General features: G+C 43.5%; 1 protein-coding gene across 7 annotated transcripts in view; it reads left to right on the forward strand.

Annotated features, from left to right (window-relative positions):
• The window catches only part of NLGN4X (neuroligin 4 X-linked), a 289,462-nt gene that overhangs the window by 15,601 nt on the left and 254,507 nt on the right, over positions 1-19,354 (forward strand). For all 7 annotated transcript variants that reach the window (XM_078065083.1, XM_036068458.2, XM_078065085.1 and 4 more), the window contains exon 2: positions 15,939-16,109. The gene's annotated coding sequence lies outside the window, so the exon portion shown is untranslated. The remainder of the gene's footprint in view (positions 1-15,938; positions 16,110-19,354) is intronic.

Here is a 19,354-nt window from a genome sequence, read left to right on the forward strand (position 1 = left end):
GACCGTCAGTTCTCTGGATTGGAGACTTTTTTTTTTTTGTAGGGAATTATGCTAACCGAAGTAAGTCAAACAGAGAAACACAAATACCATATGATTTCACTAATATGCGAAATCACAGACACACCCACAAAAAACCCCAAAACAGATGAACAAACAAAAGACAGGCTCTTCAATGCAGGGAAATCTGTATGTTTACGATTCATCCGTATCAGAGTCAGCATGAGAATGGCTGACTTACCGTGAGCATCATGCCCTATCTTGTGCGTCAACAAAGCGCACTCTGACCCTCACATTTTTGGGTAATGGTCTGTTGTCATGCACACCTGAGGAACCTGGAGGATTAGAGCGTCCCAGCTTTTATGGAGATGACTTCTGTGTCCCTGAGAATTAATTATTATTTGACACGCAGCTCACCTGCATAATTACCCGCCCTTTATGCTTTGCACTGTGACCTAAGATCCCGAGCCTGGAGCTGCGCGTGGGGAGGGCGCTATCTTTCTGTTCCGCGTACTCAACGATTTTTCCCACGATGCCTTCCTTAATGCAAAAGCACTTTAAACGGATCCTTTATGATTTCAGTGAGAGGCATTTTGAAACTTGAACTTTGTTGTTATTGCTTTCATACCTCGGGGCTTTGATTCCCCAGGATGAAAACCAGGAGCTGATTATTCCAGTGCATGGAAAATTTCAGCGATAAGAAGTTGGCAGACCCCCTCCCTCCCTGGGTTGCAACGCGGATCCTTTGATTCTTAAACGTTGATTGATTGTACAGAATTTAACCCTTTTTTTTTCCCTTTAGGACATTTTTGCAATACTGTTTTCATTTTTAGAAGTAAACTTTAAAGTCGTTCTAGTTTTACAAAACATGATGTGAAGAGTATACACAGTGCCTGTTTACCTGCACCCGGTTAGCTCATTGCATTGCCGTTGGGACATCAGTCCCAACCGAGGACCCCGCACCAGCACATTACCGTGAACCAAACCCCAGACTTTACTGCGATTTCACCCGTTTTTACCTAATGCTCCTTTTCTGTTCCAGGATCCCCTCGGGGGAACCACATTGCATACACTGTCCGTTTCCCTTATTTCTCCTGTACTCTGGGGCGCTTTGGATGACCTTGTTTTTCATGACTTTCATTGTTGTGTGGTGTGAGGGTACAATGCCCCCCAGTTCGAGTCTGTCTGATGTTAGAGAGTATTATATGTTTTGGGTGGGGGGGAGGTTGCACAGAGGTGAATGGTCTTTATCACTCTATCAAGGGCGCGTACTGTGCACAGGACTTTCCCTGATGATGTTGCCCAGCTGAGGTAGTGGTAGGTTGCTGGGTTTCTCTACTGTGAAGTCTCGTGACCCCTCACCTTTCCATCCTCTGTGCTCTGGAAGCGAGTCACTTAAAGTACATGCAAGGTGGGGAGCACGGAGAATTCAGCTGCATGCCTTGGATGGTGCAGTACTGACCTCAGGGACTTAGAATTCTTCTCTGAGGAAGATGTGCTGCACCCTCCTAATTATTTCTTTATTGCATCATTCATTTACATCGGTATGGACACGTGGATGTTTAATGCATCCTTCCAGTACTACTTGGCAGTATCCTCCAATACACACTGTTACTCCTTTTGCTCCTTCTACTGTTTTGCTGCCGTGATTTGGACCCCAGGAAGTCTTTGCATTTTGGTAACTCCAAATTTCCTGCAGAAAACCTCAGTGGACCGGCCACATGCACAGTGTATTTGACAGAGGTTTCTTGCCTTTGCTTGCAAGCTTCCGAGGTAGGAAGCAAAGCCGGGCAGTGGTGTGGGCGCCATTCCTTCCCACAACCCATGCTAGCATTTTTCGACAAACACTTATGAAGTTGCAGGAACATACCGCTGACCCGAGAGTTCCAGGGCGGACCCACAGAGGAGGTTCCATTTTGTCACGTTGGCTGCCTGGCCCCATGCTTCTACTGGCCACAATCGATACTTTTAAAAAGTAACCTCATTCTCTCAACCCATGGTGTGCGTTTTGATATAAAACTTTAATATGCACACGGGTGATGGTCACCTAAGTATGTGTTAAGCATTCTTGTTGGAATTCTGGGAACTGGGTCAATTTTATGAATAAGGCACACTGTAGCCTTTTCAGGGAGCTTTTTTTTTTTTAAGATTTTATTTATTTATTTGAGAGAGAGAGAGCACAAGCAGGGGGAGTGGGAGAGGGAGAAGCAGGCTTCCCGCTGAGTGCGGAGCCTGATGCGGGGCTCGATACCAGGACCCTGGGATCATGACCTGAGCTGAACGCAGACGCTTAATGGACTGAGCCACCCAGGGGCCACATCTTTCTTTACATCATATCTATCCATATCTATGCCATCGTGAGCTTTATACTTCCCACAATATGGTAGCAAAAGCCACTTGAGGATAATTACAAATCTTCTTAAGCATTATTTCTCATCATCATCATCATTATTTTTTTACCTTTAGGATATTTATTCAGTTTTGCTCCTATAACTTATTTTCAAATCCTTCCATGTAAATGCTTCATCATAGGGGCATGATGTATTTTGTTGTGTGTATTTCCATCTAGTGTTTTGATTTGTAAACTTTGATTTGTATCCTTAGAAAAATGACCTTTTCTATGTACTTGAAATCTGACTGGATATTTTACTATGGAGAATTTCAAGTACTTGCAAAAAAATGGAATCATGAATCCCATGTACCCATCACTCAGCTTGAGAAAGGAGGATTGCATAGTCTAGTCTTTCCTATTTAACCTCATCTACTTCCCCTGTTCTCATTAGGGCACCATGGAATTCATCTAAACATATGTCAGTACATTGCTCTAAAATATAAGAACCTTTTTTTTTTTTTTTACATAGCCATTGTATCTTTATCACACCTAAAACTATAATCACCAACTTGCAAGCCAAAAAAGTAAAAAATGATTTTTTAATATTTTGCTGCCTCACACAGGGCTACGCATGACAATAGGTCGATTTCTGTTTTGAATTTCTTTTCATCCATCTGCACCCCCCCTCTATTCTTTACTCTTTATTGCAGAGTCTCATTGAAGAAAGGGATATTTCTACATAACCTACAGAAAAGTAGGTTATAACATCAGCAAAACGTAGCACTCGGGTTATTTTTAGAGGAACATGAATGTTGTCCATAATCTTCAGTCTCAGGTTGTAGCGACTCCTTAGGGGGGGTAAGCCCGCGTGGCCTGAGGCAGAGCTGTCCCCCAGGAGGAAAGCTGTATGAATACAGCCAGGTGTGTGTGTGTGTGTGTGTGTGTGTGTGTGTGTGTGTGTATGGGGGGCTCTGTGGGCTCCCTGCATCTCCTGTGTTCTGGTTCCCAACAGATGCACCATGCTGACAAGAAGCAATGAGAAAGAGGAATGAAGATAGACTTTGTTCCGTCATTCAACACACACACACACACACACACACACACACATACTCTTCCAATTTCTTCCCCTTTGCTGACTCAGTCAACCAAATTATGTCACTTTGGTAGAAGCCCATGTGGTGGATTCTATTGGCAAAGACAAAGACCACAGAATAGCAACCTAATGTACTACAATTGTCATTGGCCATTGTTCCTACACTAATGTGTATTTGTGCAGGTGATTTTCTGAATCTTGATGGAAGTGTGCCCCGTTTTACTTACTTTTCTCATTTTGTTGAGAAATAATTGCCATCCATCACCGTATACATCTAAGGTGTATGGCGTGATGGTATGATTTGCGTCTGTTGTGAAATGATTATCACAGTATCACACTTACTGCCCAAGGTTGAGTTAACATCCATCTTGTCACATAGATACAGTTAAAAGAAAAAGAAAAAAAAATGTTCTCCTTGTGATGAGAACTCTTAAGCTCTATTTTCCTAACTTTTCTACGTATCATGCAGCTTAACTATGATGTTGACGTGGTCCTCGTGCTGTCCATTACGTCCCCAGGACTGACTTAGCGTATCCCTGAGAGTTTGTGTTCTTTGACCAATTTCCTGCAATTCTGCCTCTCCCCACCACCCTGCCTCTTGTAACCACAAGTCTGCTCTCTCTTTCTATGAGTTTAGGTTATTTTGTTTTGTTGTTAGGAGTATTTCCTTCTTGGTTTTTTTTTTTTTTTTTTTATGGCTGAATAGTATATTCCGTTGTGTAAATATACAACATCTTGTTTATCCATTCACCCGTCGATAGACACTTAAGTTGTTTCTGTGTCTTGGTTCTTGTAAATAATGTTGCTATGAATACAGGGATGCAGATACCTTTCAAGCTAGTGTTTTCGTTTTTTTTTTTTTTTTTTTGCATATATTCCCAAAAGTGCAATGGCTGGATTATATGCTAGCTCTGTTTTTCACGTTCAAGGGAACACCATACTGTCTTCCGCGGTGAAGGTATAACAGTTTACAAGCCCACCATATGCATGGCCATCGTTCTCATGCTAATGTGAGCATGCCCCATGTCAAGATAGCTTCGGGTCAATCCAAGGACTAACAAAGATGGTTTCTTATCACTCTTGGTTTATTTTATCCCTTTTCCCCCACAGCTTTTTTGAGATATAATTGGCATATAACACTATATAAGCGTAAGGTGTACCCATTGATTGGATATATTTATATGTAATATGATCACCACCATAGCTTTCATGAACACCTCCATCTGGTCACACAGTTACCATTCCTTTTTGGTGGACAGATAAGATTTCGTCTCAACAATTTCCAAGCGTCTAATCCATTAGTGTTCACTATCATCACAATATCGTGTATTAGATTTCCATGATTATTCACCTTCCCAGTGGAAGTTGGGACCCTCTGAGCAGCATCTCCCCATCTCCCCGTCCTGCGCAGCCCCTGGTAACCAGCATTCTACTCTCTGTTCATAACATTATATCTCCTCCTTCTAGAACAGTGACCTCGAGGCCCTTGCCAGGAATGGCTGTATGTCTGAGAACAATGATACACGTTACATATTTCACTTGTGAAACAAAATAAAAGGAATGACTTACCCACTTTTCAAAAGAATGCTCTTGCTAGATGCAGCAAACTGTGCCCCCATTGTTGGTGTGGGTACGGATGCATGTGTCTGTGCCCTTAATAAACCCAAACTTCTACAACGTACACTAGAGATCCTAAATTACTGTAAGTAGAAGATCATTGCAATTGATTACAAGAAGAATGCATCAGAGGACTTTGCAAACTGACAGGTGCTGGATAATATTTAAGGAATGATTGGATGTGCTCAGATGTGTGATAGGAATACATCTCCCTTACAAACAAGATTTACTGCCCTTGGCACTGTTGATATTGGGGCTGGGTAATTCTTTGATAAAGGTGACTTCCCCGTGCATTGTAGGATGCTTCGCTGGATGCCTGGCCTCAAGCCTCTAGGTGCCAGGAGCATATCTCTTCCCAGCTGTGACCATCAGAAATGTCTCCAGACGTGGCCAGATGTCGCCTGGGGGCTAAAATCCCTCCCAGTTAAGAACTCTGTTATAAAATGAGGTGTGCCTCAGCCACATTCTCATTCTCTTTGGGGTCTTAGGGGCTGGACGTGACCGGAAACCAGGGGGCAAACAGGACAATACACACAAGATCCTTGGAGCGTTCTCATAACAAGAATCGACTATGAATTGTATCCGCTGTAATAAGCATTAGGTTGATGTTCGGACGCAGTCGTTATGAAGCGCTTTATCGAAAAGGAAAATGGAAGTGATGTATGTAAGAGAGAGCTTTAGAAAAAATAAAAAGAATAAAAAAAAATTCTTGATAAGCAACTTTCAGATCCAAGTACAGAACGCCATGCAGCTAGCTTATCTAAAATTGGGCAAAGGCACGTTGCAGATGGAAATGCAGTAGACGGGAAGACGGTGTTTGAACGTTTGACGCGCAGAATGATTTACCGTTCTATAGACGCCCGCAAATCGGTGAGCGCTGCCCCTTAGTTAGAACTTATTAACATCCATGCAAAACACAAACAATGGGCTGCACAGAAAATGAAATGTAAGACTCATTGAAAACGGGGTTCTATTTTCTGAGCTGTTACGCCGATTGATTAAAATTAGATTCTCCAACAAAATAAGTTTTAATAGTCTGCGAGTGAATACAAGATGAATTTATATGGAAAAGTGTGTGTTGAAGAGACGGTATTATCAGCCTCAGAGATTCGGAATTAGTGTCACCAACCCCAAAGAAGGCAGATGTAAGATGTGTCGTAAATGACTTCATAATAGCTTATTTTGTGTTATCATCGTTTTTGACTTCTGGAAGAAATAGTCACCTTTTACATTCTTACGATAAAAGGGTGATGTAAAAACAGTCACTTTTATTCAGATAGTAGTAAGTCGGCACGTGAATGTGCCTCATGTGAGGTGCACTCCTTCCCTGGTTTCTGAGAGTCTGAATGATACACTGCTGTTATCAAGAATTTAATTCTGTAACCTTGCATTGTGGGGGGGGGGGTGTACGCTGGTCTTTTCCTGTACATATTTCAGGTTTTATATTTGCTACGGCGAATATGATTTCATGGCCTTCATTTCTAAATGTCCTGTCTACCTCTCTCCTTGCCTCCATTTTTAAACCTTTGGTTATATTTTTGAAATGCTGACGTCATGGCTAAAATACTCAAAATAACTAATGGAACGGATTTAAAGTAAGTTTTTGTTGCACAAGGGAAGAGGCAAAGAAGCGAGGGTCCGGCAAAAATACGAGGGGAAACCCATGTATGATGCAACTATTCCATACAGGGTTTGAGATGTGTATGCAAATTGCTCCCACCAACAGTTTGGTTGCAGTCATCCTTATGTTGATAGCGGATGCATGTGTGAATGTGAATTATGCCGATAGCACACATTCTGACCTCATTCCTCAACCCGAAGCGCATGCACAGAAACAGCAAGGTGGTTTTTGTGGGGTGGTAAAATGCCTGGTTGAAAGTAAACCCACCCAGCCAGTCACCCAAATGTCCTGTTTCCGCAATTCCAAATTCCAGTGTCTGTGCGTGTGTGTGTGAGAGAGAGACAGCGTGCGACTTTCCCATTCGGTTTGTCTCCAGGTTTGACACTAGAAGTTCAAGTAGAAACACCACGAATCCAACCATGCCGTTTTACAAACAAACCAAGCGTTGTGGGTTGAATTGTGTCCCCCAGCACGATAGAATAAAGTCCTCACGCCCAGCATCTCCAAATGTGACCTTACTTGGGAAAAGGTTCTTTGCAGATACAGTTAAGAGGTCAGGCAAATGGACCCCGATCGCATGACATCTGTCCGTCTAAGACGGGAACACGGCATATGCGGACACAGGCACACACGGTGGGAAGACAAAGTGAAGACTCAGACCCACGGGGAGAAGACAGCTGTGGGACGATGGGGACAGAGGGTGCAGCAATGCTTGGGCAGAGCAAACACCAGCAAGGATGGCCAGCAACCCCCCTGAGCATAGAAGAGGCAGGAGCCTCTTCCTTTGGATCCTTCCGAGCAGCGTGGTCCTGCCAGCACCTTGATTTTGGCATTTTGGCCTCCAGAACCTTGATGGGAGAATAAATTAAACCATCCAGCTTGTGGTGCTTGTCCCTGCAGCCCTGGGAACCCCTCCAAGATGCAGGGCTGTGTGCAGGACCAACCCAAAGGTAAGCAGCCCGCCTGGGTAGAGCCGGGTGAAGGGCAGAGCCCTGGCCCAGCCCCTTGCTCATTCCTTAGCCTCCCCCGACTTCTCTGACACAGTCCGGCAGTTGGGGGGGAGGGGTGGCGGGACATCTGTCCTCCAGAGTCACCTTTGTTTCATCAGCATCTCAGAGACGATGCCACTGCATCCTATCACAACACCCACACATTCTGGGGGTGGGGTGGCGGTCCCCCTTTTTAATTGCAGCCCTCTGCAGGGACGTGGTGGGGCTTCGTACTCCTCAACTGTAACGAGTGGGTTGGACCGATCCCCAGGTCCTTTCCAGCTCATTCTGCGTGATTCCAGAGCCATGATCATTGTAATTAAGACTCTTGACTTGAATGCGGCTCATTTTAAACCGTGATTAGCGATACGCACGCTCTGTGTATTTTCTGAATAAACTTCACTGTGACCTGGTTAAGAGGTGCGTACGAATTGAGAAGAGGGGGTCTGCAACCAGAAATTGTGAAATCTAGCAAATCCAGAGGCGCTGACGTGCTGGACCACGTCTAGATGATCACAAGTCTGGATAGATCTCAAAAGCACGGTGTAGCATTTACGGTAGAAAATCTACATTGCGCTAAACCTAAACGTAGGGCCTGGGTGTGATGTGTCCCCTCCTATCTTTGCCTCTGTCTTGCTTCTGTACCTCACTCTGAGGAAATATCAAGTCCAGCATGGGTTTTCTCCAGCGTATTTTCAACTTCTAATCATGCATTATAAACAGTTGAGTGAAAGAGATTTCTCAACCTTTATAGAGTGGAATAGGATTTCTTTCATCTCCCAGTTGGTGTAAATGTCAGAACCTTTTGACAATATACCGAACATTTTATACATCGAGCAACGAGTGCCTGTTGGACTTTTTGTGGGGAAGGAAGGCATGTCAGCTCCCTCTGGGTGCGTGTGGTCTGGTGGGGGATGAAGGCACATCTCAAATGATGACATTAAGTGCATGTGACATCATTACCTTAAGAGTGGCAGAGTCAGTGTTTGTGGGGTTGGGAGGACATGGGGATTCTGGGTCCATGGGACATCTTCCAAGGGAAGTAAGACCTTCCACTTGAGAGGGGGCTGAAACAACCTGAGGAAATGGTGGGGAAGAAACAGATTTTGGACCCTGAAAGTGTGGCGTTCAGAGCTGGTGCTGAAACACCCCTGGGATGTGAATGAGGGACAGAGCTGGCTTCTGGACTCTTGGTTTGCCTCCGTCCTGTGCCCATGCATCCGTGGTTCAGAGTAGATTCCCACCCATTTTATATCTGTCCTCAGAATAATACTGTTGGGAAGATTGTCAGTGAAAGAACCCACTGAACCCTATGTCTTAATTGTTTTGAAGCCTATCATCTATGGCAGTATTTCTCAAACTTGAGTATCAGAATCCCTTACAGGACTTCTGGGCTCCATCCATTAGAGTTTCTGAGTCAGCGGATCCAAGATGGCACCCACATGAACTTGCTGCTACTGGTCTAGGGGGGTCACACTCTGAGAATCATTGCCTTTGGGTCTTTTCACGTTATATTTCCACAAACGACCTATTTAATTTTTGAGTCTTGTACTATTTTGGTCCCTCCTATTTGGAAGGTGGCTTTAACACTAACTCTGGGTCTGGTGGTTTGCTTTTGACATCGAGTCTTGCTCTGCTGATTTACACGTTGTATTTGTTTTCAGGTTCCCAGTCAGTTCAAGCCAGTGCATACTTATTGGGCCTCTACCATGTGCTATGGACTGTGCGGGATATAAAGATTAATAATAACCACCATAAAAAAACTCATTGATATGCTGGATGCTATTTATTCCTCCATGCTTCCAAATGCTTGGCTCATAATTCAAATCACTTGAAGGCAGCCGATTGTTTCCCACTTCAGGGATCCAAGGGCACATTCTGTCTTAAACAAAGGTCTTGTAATTCCAGGCTGCATGCAGCTATCTTGCCTTCAGAGACTGAGAAACCATGACTAGAGCTTCACTCATTCATTCATTCATTTGATAGTCATGTATTCACACCTTATTTTGAGAAGGTCACCAGACCAGATAATGCAAGACATAGAAACATAGATAAGATTCAACCCCCCGATCCCGGTGAGATCACCATCGCAGTAGAGAAGACAAAATGATCAATGAACTACTTTTACTACAAGGTATGCACACCATATATTCCATAAGGAGGATGAAAACACAGACCTTGGGAATATAGAGTCTTATTTTCCACTGTAAGATTCCATATAGAATCTTATTGGGCACGGGTATCACTCAGGACAGTTTGTTATTTGTCTATCACTGCATAAAACATTCCCCTAAAACACAGCTTAACACTGCAAATATTTATTATCTCATAGATTTTCTGGAAGTCAGGAATTGAAGAGCTGCACAGCTCGGTGGTTCTGGCTCAGGGTCTGCCGTGATGCTGCACTCCAGTTGGAGACTGGGGTGGAAATTTTACAAAGGCAGTGGAGAATCTCACTTATGTGTCCCTCCCTTCACAGGAGGCTCATGTTTTTTGCCACGTGAGACACTCCCTAAGGCCAGTCACACATTGGCTCCTGGCTTCCTTGATTTGGGGAGGAGAGAGACAGGATGAGAGGGAGGGACCCTAAGATGCAAACCATTGTCTTTTCTACCTTGATCTTGGAGGTGGTACATCGCCAGGTCTGCATGCTGTTGGTCACACCTGGTACCAATCTGGAATGGAACAGCGGGAGGGTGTTGGTACAGGGAGGCAGGGACCATGGGAGGTCTGAGGGCCATGATGGAAGCCAGTTTGTCAAAGAAACTTGTACAAAGGAGGTTGCTTATGATCTGTGTCTCAGGATGCATGGGGTTCTGTGTGAAGAGCAAAGGAGGGTGTGAGTCGATATGGGTGTGCAGCAAGTGTTGATAAAGGCACTTCTCGAATGATGACATACATGCATGTGACGTGTCATAATTCACACAAATGCACGTGAATGGGTTGAGTGTCATTTCAAGCGCAGGTGGTTGCGTTGGATGACTCAGTTGAAGTTGGAGAATTCTAGGTGGTGGAACCCAATGGTAAAGCCAACAGATGTTCTTCTGTTGGCTCTGGAGGAGCCCTGTTGTTGCTTTTGCTGCGGTGAACCATTCACGGAATGTCAATTTTATGGCAGATATGATGGAGGGAGGTAGCAGTAGAGATAGAGGTTGAGGCCATGAGGCTATTAGTGTGAATTGAGATCTAGCGGCAGTAGACACTGAGGAAATCATGACACTCCTGCAAAGCCCTGGAAGACAATATTGATGGCTATGTCTTGCATAGAGAACCAAGTAATGGGGTTGCCATTGGAGGCTGGTGTTATACGTCAGGTGATTTCATTAAGGGAAGAGAGAGGGTTCAGGAGTTGGGTGGACGGGTCAACATTACCAGATGCTACAGAGATCTCTGAGACTCACAGAGAACAGGTTCTTCTTGGTGATTATAAGGTAATGGATGGACTTGAAAGGATGCACTTCTCAGTCCTCCACATTCTCTGGTTTATAGTGTTCCTTTCTGAAACTGGTCTCCCATGTTCATTATCAAGACCTTCCCCACCATTCTCCTCATCTGCCCACAAACGTACTTATGTCCTGACACGTCGTATCTTGAAAGAACTCGTCATAACAAACATTTCTTTATTTCTTCCCACATCTCTCCTGCTTTCTATTCTGACAGCACACCTGGGCTTTGTGGCTTGCCCCGGGCACCAGTGCAGGGGCTGACCCTTCAGCACAGCCAACGTTCTTCTCAGAGTTTCTCTGTAGACTCTGACATGTTCTTTGCCCTTTCCTTCAAGGGGTTTTATCCTTCCTTGAATTTCTGAACATCCTCCCCTCTGGTTCCCCTCTACCGCCTTTCCATTCCTTTCCTGAACTTTTCTGGATCCTGCTGCTCCGTCTACTCCAGCCCCAGACCACTTCTCCAGCTTCCAGACTGTCCCACGCAGCTTTGCCTCTGTTCGTGACGTAGCCATGCCTTCCGCTTGGGAGACCCCCATGTCCCTACTTTCTGCTCTGACTTCTCCCTCAAGCCTCATCCTGCTCTCACAGTTGCCTCTTTTTGGACAACTTCGTCTGTGTGCTCTGCCAAAAGCTCAGTTCAGTGTGTCCAAATTCAGCCCATTGTCATTCTTGCCAAGCTTGCCCCATTCCCTGCATTTTGTTTTCCCAGCAGAGGCATCTTCTGCACTCGGTCCCTCATCCTGCACTTTGCATCCCCTCTCCAGTCTGCCTGCTGTAAATCACTTTCCAGGTCCCTTTCTTGCTCTGGCTATGATACGTCTCTACTTTCCATGGCCATGTTCTCACTTGACGTTTGCTCGTTTACTACTGTTCTGTCTATGGCTTTTCACACTCTACCATCTACTTTTAAAACTCTTCCTGCTCCACCTTCCTGAATAATAGCTTGCATCAGAGGACTGTCTCTTCCAGAAACTTTCTGTAAGCACACATGGTCTTCCATCTCCTGAACTGGCGATCTTCAAGTCAGTCCTGACCTCTCTTCCCTGGTACTTCCTGTTCCGTCCAAGCTGAGTGTCTCTGGGATTCACCGCACCTGTTCCTGGCCTTTTTGCTCTGCCATCCTCAGGCTCTCCTTCAACCCGGGTACTGTTGTATTCTCTTCCCACGTTGGTTGGGAAAACCACTCCTCCGCTCCTGTGTTCCTCCTTTACTCACACACTCAATGCTTCCTGTCACCAAATATGTGTGGTTTACGCCACACAGTGACATTCTCTGTGACAGTAGGAGGGTGTCCTACAATTCAGTTCAATTTGACACTAACTGGAGTCGGCGCAGATGCCACCAGTGAAGAGCTCAGTCCCACAAGACCGTATCCACCGCAGATGTCAATTGCAAGCAGTAGGTCCCCAGGTGACTCACAACTTTTCTCCAATTCGACTACAAATCAGAGGTTCCCGCAACCCCCTCCTTGGATTGCATCATTTGCTAGAACACCTCACAGAACTCAGGGAAACATTTCTCTAATGTCTTCCAGTTAATTTTATTATAAAGATGATAAAGGATACAGATGGAGAGATACAGAGGACGAGGTCTGTGAGGGTCCTGAGACAGGAGCTTCTGTCCTCCTGGAGTTGGGGTGCACCACCCTCCCAGCCATGGATGTGCTCACCAACCCCAGAAGCTCCCTGAACTCCATACTTTTCCTTTTTTATGGAGGCTTCATCATGTACCCATGACCAATCTTTAACTCAGTCTCTAGCCCCTCCATCTTTCCAGAGGATGGAGAGGGGCTGGAAGTTCCAAGCTTCCAACCATGACTTGGTTTTCCTGGTGACCAGCCCCCATTTTGAAACTATGTAGGAGCCCACCAAGTGTTGCCTCATTAGAACAAAAGACACTCCTATTACCCAGGAAATTCCAAGGGATTTAGGAGCTCTGTATGAGGAACCAGGGCCAGAGACCAAATATTAGAACAAAGATGTTCCTAGTGCTGTTATCACTTAGGAAATTCCAAGGGTTTTGGGAACTCTGTGCCAGGAGCCCCAGAGGCAGAGCCCGATACATTTTTTTTTTTCCTAGTATTTCACCCTTATCCATACCTTATCCATCACATGAGGCCTAGACTCTGTCATGCTCACTTTCTTCTCTAACTTTGGCATGCATTATGGACCCTTGTCTCTGGCACTCATTACTTTCTACCACAGGAGCCAGGCCCCCTGATGTTTCCTAGCTATGTGAAGTTGATTTTTTTCATGCTCCGGTCTTCTCATCCACAAGAGAGTTAAGTAGAGAGTCCCTCCATCTAGAGGTGTTTGCAAGACGAATAAGTTAACGAAGCAGGTAAAGTACCTTAAAATATAGGCACATCATAAGGCAGGCTGTTCGCGGCATTTATTTTTAACCTTATCTTCCTCCTCCTTGCTCTGAAATGTTTCACAAAGGATGGCTTCATGTTACACTTAAAATCAACCCAGAATTCCCTTTACTGACCTATTTGGCTTTACACAGTGAACCTCCTGCCCACCTCCGCAGCTTCACCCCACAGCACTGTCTGATTACCACCCTGCTGGTATACCAGTTGTCTTTCAGTTTTGTGATCCAACTAAGCACGTACTGAATTAGGGCGTTGCCTGTGCCACTTCATCTGCCTTCTCCCTTCCCACATAAAGCGGGTTACATGCTCTCCTGTCTGCATATTTAGCCTCCTGTTTGCTTCCTTCTTGGTGCTCCCTCACATTGGAAAGCGTTTTTATTTTTTTCCCGCTTAGATGTGTTTTAATGTTTTCCTGCCTTCCCTTAAACACGTGTGTTTCAGTGAGTTCAGCTCAGAGGAGACGCTCATTGGGTGATTATTGAAGAAATGAGTAGTTACAAGACACTCTGTGGATATTCACTGAATGAATGAGAAAATCAAAGGTTGCAGGTTGAGGACAAGTGTTAACAACCCAGACATCTCAGTTTTTTTAGACAATATAGCCAAACCAGAGAGAGTATGAGAGAACATCTTTGATCCTTTAACCTATTTGTTGTAGAAGGGAGTTTGTCTTCCCCCTAAGGGAACATGGTTCTTCCTCAATTATTGAGCTTATACACTAGCATGATTAACTGAAAATGTGTGGATTATTCAATATACTTACGTGATTTGTTTTTAGATGCCTTTTTATCCTAATTTTTTCCTCTCTTTTTTTTTTTTTTTGCTGGTAATCATTTCCCTACACTTTTTACAATTTTTTTTTCTGTATTTTTTTTAAAGATAGCATCAGAGAAAGGCTTCAAATTTCCCATTCTAGTCCATGCCTAGAAAATTGAGAGTGATAAATTTTAGGAATCTTAAGGATTTTGGAGATTAATTATTTACTGTCTTTCATGAAAGCTATAAATTTGCTTTGCTCTGCTGTTTGTTTCTACTCCTTGCTGAATAGATGACTCGAGTCCTTTTTAATTTTGTTGTAAAGGTTTGGGTCAAAATTAGCAATGTGGGATAAGAAATGAATTCTTTGAGAGTTCATCCGAATTGTGGATTGACTTAGGAGGAGTAGAATTGTGTAAAATTGATGGTATATATTTTAAGTTATGCTTTTTACATTCTAAAGAGAAATTTCTCTCTTTGTTGTTCTTCACTCGACTTCCATAATGCTAAAAATTAAACAATTTGAACATTGTATAAAACTGGGAGCAAATCCAAGGCAGAAGCAGATGTTTTATTAAATATGCATCTTTTCAAAAATGGATATAATTTGGAAGATTGTTCTGTTTGAGAGATGGGAGATAAAATTTGGGTTACATAAATTAGGTTACTTATGTTAATTTGAACATTTATGTACACATCTAGAAATATCCAGGATAACCCCTCTGAAACCTAGACATGCATTCTTTTCTTATGTGAGCATGCCTTTTATTTATTTATTTATTTTTTTATAGCTACCCAAGAAACCTATCAAAATGATGAAAATTCCACTCATTTTCCTTGCAGAAATTTGGCAGGTCATTGTGACTCAAAAGAAAATTAAAGGATAAATAAGCCTAGGAATTTTAAAACATTTTTAGGGGCACTGGGTGGCTTAGTCGGCTAAGCATTAGCTTTTGGCTCAGGTCACGATCTCAGAGTCCTGGGATCGAGCCCCGCGTTGGGCTCCCTGCTCAGTGGGGAGTCTGCTTTTCCCTCTGCCCCTCTCCCCCTGCTCCTGTTCTCATTCTCAAATTACATAAACAAAAATCTTAAATTTTTTTTAAATACCTCTGAAATATATTTAGGTTTTAAAAATCAGTTTATCTTCTCCAGTGTTTGCACACATGTGTGCAAGCCTGGTGCAGTCTTTCATAATGGTGCTGCTGAAGCCTTGGGAGCCCCGAGCCCAGTCGTGGTGCAGACTTCTCCAGGACCCCGTGGGCTCTGTGCAGCTTTCTGCTCATGCTTTCTGTAGGCTGTGCTCTGACAAATATGGCCCTTCTCCCCACTTCTCTGCAGCTCCTAAGACTCTTTTAGAGCTGTCACCTCCACCAAGCCTGGTACCTTCTATTCCTTTATCAGTGGTACAAGAGCTCCTGCAATTAATTATGAGTACTTGCTCTGATGATGCCCTCCCTCACAAGGACACAAACTCACTGGGGGCACGGGTGGTCCCGTTAGTCTTTGGAATTCCTTTTCTGCCCTCATATCTCATTCATGGTCTGCATTCATCAAATGCTTGTGAAATGAAATGAAAGGATTTCTAGACTGTATTTATTACAAGTTATTTAGGAACGAAGGGATACAATCATATCAGTGCCCTCTTGGAAAGCCAAGGGTATATGAATGCCATCTTTTATGAAGGTATTTATATCTTTCTATCTTATATTGTAGGTATCCTTTTGACCTACTACCCAGGGTGATTTGCAATGGCTATGAATGTCTTCATGAACCCCCAGATCTTCAGTTGTAAAGAAGAAAGTATATGGAGAGGCTTTCTTGAAACATTGTCATAGTGTGGAATAATATATCATTCTCCGTTCCAAGCCTCATATTCCTCAAAAGGTCTGTATGCTTTGACTAATGTACTCTCCGTATGCTAAGATCCTATTAAAATGATATGATAATTTTATGGTAACATTTGCTAATATATGAGTGAACTATAATGTTGTTAATATATTAGTAACTCATAAATATTGCTTTAATCAGTGCTTCCCCCTTTTTAATACACCTTGACTATTTGAAAACTATCATCACAGGCCGTAGATGTCTTTAAAAGTTTCTTGGGGCGCCTAGGTGGTTCAGGCAGTTAAGCATCTGCCTTTGGCTCAGGTCATGATCCCAGGGTCCTGGGATCGAGTCCCGCATCGGGCTCCCTGCTCAGCATGGAGTCTGCTTCTCCCTCTCCCACTCCCCCTGCTTGTGCTCTCTCTCTCTCCCCTCTCTTGCAAAAATAAATAAATACAAATCTTTTGGAAAAATAAATAAAATATTCCTTTCTAGGGGTGCCTGGCTGACTCAGTCAGAAGACCATGTGACTCTTGATCTCGGGGTTGTAGGTTCAAGTCCTATGTTGGGTGTAGAGATGACTAAAAAAAAAATAAACTTAAAAAAATTCTTTTCTATATCAATGAATACATATTAAGTACAGTGTAAGTCTTTACAAATGAGAAGTGTATGATAGGGTATACTTTCTATGTCAAAACTTAGATTATACAATGTAATGTCACATCATTTCCAAAATAATCCAAAATAATCAGCTATTTGTAGTCATGTTTATCTGTCCTTTAAGGCCTTCGAGATAGGCCATCCAGGCCAAATGTAATAGTAAAATCAAGAAGTATTTTAATCTAAGAAAAAAGTAGTATTTTAATCTAGAGAATTTATTCTTTAACCTTTGAGATATACTATTCAGCTCGTGACTATATCTTATAATTTAGCTTCAAATACACGAAGTAAGGCTTCCTGCATTATGTCCTGTGGTGAATCAGGGAGCAGAAAACACATGAGAAAAGTGGCATATTTGCATGGGGGAGTGTTGGTGATTTGCATCCTCCCTTGATTTCAACGGTTGGTCCCGAAGTGGCATAACTAGGATGGATGTCATAATGGGCCCTTCTCTGTCTCGGACTTCTCAGTGTTGGGGCAGTTTCTCACACAAAAACCAGTCTGGGAGAATGTTGTGTTGTGAGTTCACACATGAAGGGTTATCCTCGAAGAAGAAACTAAGAATATTTGGAATGTATTTAACCTTGCACAGCAGGAGACATAATACACTAAGGTGGGGGTAGGCTCCAGTAAGAGAAGTAGGGGAGATGGTCAGAGGGAGGGAAGCAGGACAGGTGGAGATATTCCTGATGGAGGGTGCACCAGCTTTAAATACTGTCCTCCCAGACAGAACGAGTGCGGGTGAACAGAGTTCTTTCCAGGGACTTCCGCTCAGCTAGATGTCCACGTGATGGGACTATTGATTTTGTTCTATCAGACTTTAGTAATATCAGATTTTAAAATAAAATGCATGGCAATATGATTAATCATTCCATCCTACTTGTGTACCTTAAAAAAACACACAAACAAAGCAAACCAAGAAACAAACAAAAACTCAACCTTAAGATAATAATGAAGGAACGTTTTTCTCTACCCCATCACAAGAAAAAAAAAAAAAGTACAGCCAGTCAGACGTAATCCATACTAATGTTTTTAGAACTTTCCTGAACTACATACATAGTTAACTTTGTAGTTGTGTACTTAACACTTGCCTGTGGGTGAGAGCCAAGAGATGACCTGGGATCAGGTGAAATAGAAATAGGGCCAATTTTCAAGTTGTAGTATTAATGATAAAGCTGGTATTCAGTGAGTGTCTACTGTGTGCATCACTCATGCACTATGAGTTTGTCTTTGCTAGGGATGTCAAATAGCCCCCCTTTTGCTGACGAAAACCATTTCAGCTGTAGATTCCCACAGTGTGGGGATGGAGGATGTGGGACAGAAAAGATGTTCATTGTCCCACCTGAGCCCGGGTAGCAAGGTACCTCGTGTGACAGCCCTACTTTTGGCAGCTCTGTGCTCTTGGGCTAGTTGCCCAGTAGCCCTCTGATTCCCTTTTTTCAACTCATGGTGATAATGCTCTTCCCTACCTTCTACGGTTCTTGAGAAGATAAAGAGAGTCCCTATATAAAGCAGCCGGTATGTGAAATGTTGACCCACTGTGTACGTGTTAGCTATGATGGTTCATTTAGCTGAAGAGGCAGCTTGATTTGGTAAAGTGAGTGATGTCCAGGGAGACTCAGTTCTTCCTCCCTCTGCCTCGAAGCCTATGAGCCGCACGACTTAGCCTGTGGACATCGGTTTTTCTAACTGTAAAATAGATGTCTATAGGCACCCTGCATGGCTATAGAAGGGTCAACAATGATGAATGCCATTGTGATTGTTTTGACACAGGAATTCATTTTCACAAATATATTTCAATCAACAGTGTTCATGAAACCCCTAATAATAAGTAATTGTGCTAGTTGTTATGAGTAATCAAAGCATCATTAAAATAGGACCCCGCCTTCCCTCAGTTTAATAATGCGCTGGCTCATTACCTTTGAAACCCAAAGACCTCATCTACTTGGTACTGATACTCCTCCAGCCTTGAGGTAGCGTGACAAGTGCATTAAATGAAGTAGTCTCTCTTTCCACTCACTCTGCTTCCTAGCACTCTGAAGTGGTGGGTGTCGGCGGCAAGTTGGTGTTCTGTCCAATAGCTCACAAGGAGCCACTTGCCTTGTTGTGATCTTCACTTGCAAGTAGAACGAGCAGCGTTGGGTGAGAGTCGCCCTCTAAAGAGAAGATTCAATGTTGACATGACAAGAATAATGCTCAACGATCCTGGGATGATTACTACTCCAATAGACACGAGTTTTCTCATAGCCGAGCCAAGCACATGGCGCCGTGTTGGGTCTCGCCCATCCTGACCCGTTGCTGTAGGGGAAAGAGCAGTGTCTGCAGATAAACGATTTCTAAAACACGGATTGACTCTCTTCACCAATTGTGTTTTGCAAAGATGGAAAACTCCTAAATTAGCTGGAAGGCAGGTAGACATGGGCTAAATTGATTGTCATCATCAACAAACATGGAACAGAGCCCAAATGAATGCAGACGAGACTGGAAACCTCAATCTGTCTCCCATTGATTCTAAATCGTCATGCCACGTGAGGACCAGGATGGATGGTTGTGGCTTCTCCAGTTAAACACACCTGTGCAGGTGTCCTGTTGTGATTAGCAGCTTGACTTATTAAGAACCCAGTTAAAGATCACTTTCTGCC

Source organism: Halichoerus grypus, chromosome X (assembly GCF_964656455.1).
Source record: "Halichoerus grypus chromosome X, mHalGry1.hap1.1, whole genome shotgun sequence".
NCBI lineage: Eukaryota > Metazoa > Chordata > Mammalia > Carnivora > Phocidae > Halichoerus > Halichoerus grypus.